The sequence below is a fragment of the Trachypithecus francoisi genome, unplaced genomic scaffold (genome assembly GCF_009764315.1).
Source record: "Trachypithecus francoisi isolate TF-2019V2 unplaced genomic scaffold, Tfra_2.0 Lachesis_group1, whole genome shotgun sequence".
In the NCBI taxonomy this organism is placed as follows: Eukaryota; Metazoa; Chordata; class Mammalia; order Primates; family Cercopithecidae; genus Trachypithecus; species Trachypithecus francoisi.
Window position 1 is genome coordinate 42,663,032 of NW_022681454.1, and position 5,848 is coordinate 42,668,879.

A 5,848-nucleotide genomic window follows, 5' to 3' on the forward strand; every position below is an offset into this window, starting at 1 on the left:
TATACTCCTCCATTAAAATGACAGGTACTGGCAGGGCACAGTGGCTCATACCTGTAATCCCAGCACTTTGGGAGGCTGAGGCAAGTGGATCACCTGAGGTCAGGGAGTTCAAGAGCAGCCTGGTCAACATGGTGAAACCCTGTCTGTACTAAAAATACAAAAATTGGCTGGGCTTGGTGACACATACCTGTAATCCCAGCTACTTGGGAGCCTGAAGCAGGAGAATCTCTTGAACCTGGGAGGCTGAAGTTGCAGTGAGCCGAGATTGAACCATTGCACTCCAGCCTGGGTGACAGAGTGAGACACCATCAAAAAAAAAAAAAAAAGAAAAAAAAAAGACATGAAGTGATTATTGATAATCACTTTTCCCTGGTCCCTCCAGAAGAGGAAACTGGTCTTATAAAGCTTTTTCCAGTGAAAAACAGTACTTATGTTTAAAGAAATATTTCTAGTATTCAAATTGAGTGACACATTATTAATGGAATCTTAGTTTGGGGGATTTCTACTTTGAGTTTTACTTCCTATGATACTGGAATTTCAAAATAAAGGCACTTAAAATATCCTTTATGGTAGGTTTTTAACTACCTAAGAATTTTTTATTCTTTATTTTTACTCTCTGTAATCATATTAGGACAGCTTAAAATAATCAATGGCTTTTGAAAGAAAATATTTACCAAAAAAGTTAAGGAACTGAAAAAGGAACAATAGTAATAAACCTTAAAGAAGTGTTTATTGCTATTTTCTTTTTCTCTTTCTGTTGCTGGCTATCTGATCTTTCCTAATATAGCTGATTCTCACTGTTACTCTCTTTGAAAGAAAGCAAGGCAAAGCAACAGTTTAGTCTGTTTCTTTATCAGACTTCAATATTAAAATATTAGAAGTACTTTTGGAAAATTTCTTAACAAATCTTCTGTTACTTTAAAGAAAGCTCCCAGAAATTTATTTCTTCAACTTTTCACCTATTATTCCATTAAAGTGTGTATATCTGGGGAATACATTGTCCCCAAGATATTAATTAATTAAGCAATTTAAGCATTAATTAAGCAATTTTACATTGGTTTTTATTACAGTTACTGTTCTGGTCAGAATGATTGCCAATGATAGCAACCTCTAACAAATATTGCACTGAAGTTAATTGTCTTTACATCCCTGCAGGGGAAAACTGGGAAATAATGGTGATTCTTTGAAAATAGTCATTCAGTTTTTTTTGAGATATGCCTGTTGAGCTACCTTTTTCCTTGTATACATGTGAGCAACAATATTTCCAGGTATAGATCATTTATAGCTAACCAAGTTCCCACAATCTCTGCAAATCTTTGTACTTTTCTCTTCTCTTTCTTTTCTTTTTGAGGCGGAGTTTTGTTCTTGTTCAGGCTGGAGTACAGTGGCACAATCTCAGCTCACCACAACCTCTGCCTCCCAGGTTCGGGCAACTCTCCTGCCTCAGCCTCCTGAGTAGCTGGGATTACAGGCATACGCCACCACACCTGGCTAATTTTTTTTTTCTTTTTTTTCAGTAGAGATGGTGTTTCACGATGTTGGTCAGGCTGGCCTCAAACTCCCGACCGCATGTGATCTGCCCACCTCAGTCTCCCAAAGTGCTGGGATTACAGGCATGCACCGCTGTGTCCGGACACTTTTGTAGTTTTCAATAGCTGTGTCTGTTCCACTCCCTCCCCAATCCACTGCCCCTCCACCTCCAAAGGCCTCCTTACCATGCCAGATAGGCCAGATGATTGCTTGCATCCTGTTGACTCTTAACTTGCTACCCTGGAGATACTGCCTACATTCTACCCTTGTTTGTAGTTTTCAGTGTGATCATATACCTGAGGCAAGTGTGTTGGGGTAACTAAGAGTAACCTTTTTCAAATTGGTTTATAATCAAGCAAATTTCTCACTGGAACTCAAAGAGAAGGAGATAAGCTCCTTCTTTTCTCACACCTCCAGTTGGGGTATGTTTTTTCTGGTTACGAAGAAATATTCAATACTTTTAAATCTTGGCCAATTGCTAGATTCGTGATGCCACCGTGAAGGTTTACAACGGATTTTTGAAGGTAGCTATATTTAAGACTTTACTGTTATAACATTGGAGGCTGTTAATTCTCCAATGCCCACTATAAAATAACAAAGTGGCGATTTCGTTGCTTTCTTACAGAGTCAGCAGAGAGGGTACAACTGAGGAGCTTTCATAAATCATAAATCACAGGATTTACAATTTGGTGAAATACAAGAGGAGATAAACAACAAAGCGAGGTTTTTGAGATATTGGGAATGTTGCTGACCTGTCATACTGTTTCCCATTGTGAGTGAATTCCTTTCATTACGTACTTATTTTTTCATAGTAGTAGATATTATACTGCCTATATTCCTTTCTGATAATTTTGGGAACATAGAACAGTAAGATTTTGATATTTGTAACATTTAGCACCTGAGGGCAAGTGACAGCCCCAAAGCAGGAGTGGCTTAGAGAAGACAGACATTTATTTCTCTGTCAATTAACAGGAGGCAGAAGTAAGCAGTTTAGTAAAGAGACACCACAATCGGGAGGGACTCAGGTTCGTCCTACCAGGTCTTTTTGCCGCCCTAACATGGCTTCCAACTCAAACTCCAAGATGGCTGCTCCAGAGGGACATCTCATATCTGCACTCCCAGCAGGAAGGAGGAAGGGTCTGACCTTTCCTTTAAGGGGGAACACTTCCTGGAGCTGGTACACAACACTTCTACTTAGATCCGACTGGCCAGAATTTAGTCATATGGCCATGTATCAGTATAAGGAAGACTAAAATGTAAATTTTATTTTGGACAACCATATGCCCAGCTAAAAATTAGTGGTTCCATTACCAAAGAAGTAGGAGAGGATGAATATTGGGACACAATTAGCCGTCTCCGCAATAACCTTTTAATAGTTTGCTCTAGATACTATAGAGGCTAGGTTTTTCCATTTTGTTTTGTTTCTTATTGATTTTCTTAAAGAATAATACTAGATATTTATATATAAACAATACTATTTTTTTCTGTCATATTTGTGACTAATAAATTTCAAAGCTACTTTTTAAAGTCTTTTATATTCAGTCAATGTTTATTAAAATAGATATATAAAATGCTTATGTTGTCAAATTTACTAATCATAAACATTGGGATGTTTTTCTCATTGCTTTTAAGTGTACAAAATGTTTTCCATCCTGAGATCCAGAGATTGGATCAATAACTGCCTTCATTTTCTTCTACTTTATTTTTTGTTTAACTTAATTAGGTATATGGTATGAGGAAAGGCTCTAAATCCATAATTATTTTCTAAATACCCACTCTAAATCTGTTATTTATTAAATAATCTTTTTCTTTTGCATTGATTTGTAGTGTCTTATTCATTATATAATTACACAAACAAAAATAATATATATATATTTAACTTACCCTGTTTCATTGGTGCTACAAATGTTTTTGTAGCAGAATATTTGCTTGTGATGAGAAATTTTGTTGAAAAGTATTTGGATAGCCTCCGGGCACAGTTATTACCACTTATTACCTAGAGATAAAAGCATTTCTCTCTTTTTTTAAAAGTGAATTTAGAAAATGCTTCTCCACATGAAGGTCCTGTAAGCACTTCAAACTCAGTATGTCTAAAAGAAACCCATTATTTTGTAGCCTCATTACAACTCTCCTCCTGTAATGTTACCCAGTACTGTTAATGGTGTAGCTTTCATCCAGTCTCCCTAGCTACAAACCTCAGCATCACTTTCCTTCTGCATTTCTTCTGCTATTCCTCAGTGTTTGCTAATCCGTCCTGCAATGTTACCAGAATCAGTGTTTTTTTTTTTTTTTGAAGACAGAGTTTCACTGTTATCACCCAGGCTGGAGTGCAGTGGCACGATTTTGGCTCACTGCAACCTCCATCTCCTGGGTTCAAGTGATTCTCCTGCCTTAGCCTCCCGAGTAGCTGGGGTTACATGTGGCTGCCATCACACCCGGCTATTTTTTGTATTTTTTAGTAGAGAAGGGGTTTCGCCATGTTGGCCAGGCTGGCCTCAAACTCCTGACCTCATGTGATCTGCCCACCTCGGCCTCTCAAAGTGCTGGGATTACAGGCGTGAGCTACCGTGACCGGCCCAGAATCAGTTTTCTCTGTTTGTTGCCACTGCCTCTACTCTCAGGGTTGCACCTTCTCTACCCTGGATGCTGAGAACAGCTCCAGCCTCTCACCTGTCCATCCTCTGCATAGGTATCAGTTATCTCCCTAAATTACAGATTCAAATACATTACTTCTTCTACTCTTAATCCTTGGGTGGCTTCCCATCATCTTTGGAATAGAGTCATTAACATGATATTCAAAGCTGACCACAAGGTAGGTATACAGTAAACTTTCTTTTCCCCACTCTTCATTCCTGGCTGCCCATGAAGCCTGTGTTCTGTCACCCAGGTAAATGGTTCACCTTTACTTTAGAATATTTATACATCCTTTCCCTTGAGCTGTTTTGCCCATAAACACCTTTCCCTCTCTGTTTACATAACCCACACTTTAAGTCCCAGATCAAATATCTTTGGCTCTTGAAAGCTCCCTTTATCCATTCAGTGAAACTTAATTGCCGGGTGCTCTATGCTCCTATTGAATTTGTGCACACATTTATCATAGCCCAGATTACCTTCTAAATTATTTAAGTTGCAGTGTATCTGGTGAGACAGTACTTTTTAAGAGGACTGAAGTGGCCATCAATCTTTGTAGAAGCAGAATATTACCTTTTTTGCAGATTTTTTTTTTTTTTAAATTCTGGGGAATAACCTAAATATTTTCTCTTAGTTGTACAACTGCAAGGTGAATTTGCTCTTGCAGTGTGAAGCATATGTAACCCCTGTCCCTCTAGTACCCCTCAACATTCAGAACTAATCCTTGGTGAAGAGGCAGCTATGTTTGCAGAGAGGCCAAGGAATATCTTGAGGAGATATGTGGAGATGCCATCCCTTTCTTTAAGAGATTTAAAGGTAGAATTTTCTGATAGGTCGAGAAGGTCCTGCTGTGGTTCCCAGTCACAAAAGCTGTGAAGGATGGCAGGGGAGCTCGCTTTGAGAAGGGAAGACCTGACTAAAACGATCCAGACTCATTACCACAGTCCCTATTTGTGGAGGTCAATTGTTTGTGACAGAGCTTGAGTGTGGGCTAGAAACTTCTCTGATCTGACATCCTGTCATGGTGGGTTTGTGAGTGCAGACTAAAGGAGATGAGACTTTGGGAGCCCAAGCACGAATTATCACTGCAGCCTCTTCAAGAACCTGACTCAGCAAGGATGACTTAGCAACCAAAAGCAAGGATGCATTTTTGATAGTGACACCAGGTGGTAGCAACAAAAGTAATGAAAACTATAAATAAAGGTTCACAGTGCCCTGATCAAACTCTCTAATTTTGTCTTGTGAACTACAGTCTCCATGAACTGAATAAAAGCCTCTCTTCCCAAGACTCCTGTTGCAGAAAGAGCTTAGATAACTCAGAAATGGGGTAATTCAATTGTTAAAAGTGTGACCATATTGGTACTCCAAGCTGGTTAAGCAGGTTTTCCAGGTTACACTTAGTTGTCTCCCCAGTGACCCTGTGAATGTCTGCAATGTGGGGAATAATCTTTATATCTCTCTGGTGATGAGAACGGTGATTTGAACATTGTAAATATTTGAATTGAATTGTTTCTATCCCATGTTTATTTTAATGTTTATAACTACCATCATAAAACATGTAACATTTAAACGTTTTGTATAAAAACGTATTTTCCATTTACAAACATGCCTGTAGCAGGTATGAGCCACTTCAAATAAAACATGAAGCAGGGCTGTCTCTGCTCTTTGGGGTCTCAATTTGCAGTTA

At 38.7% G+C, this 5,848-nt stretch overlaps 1 long non-coding RNA gene across 1 annotated transcript; it reads left to right on the forward strand.

Moving 5' to 3' along the window:
- The first annotated feature begins 1,825 nt into the window (after positions 1-1,825).
- LOC117086340 lies at positions 1,826-3,053 on the forward strand. Its single transcript, XR_004438297.1, has 2 exons — positions 1,826-2,054; positions 2,156-3,053. It is a non-coding gene; the product is annotated as an uncharacterized LOC117086340 (long non-coding RNA).
- Positions 3,054-5,848: the final 2,795 nt, after the last annotated feature.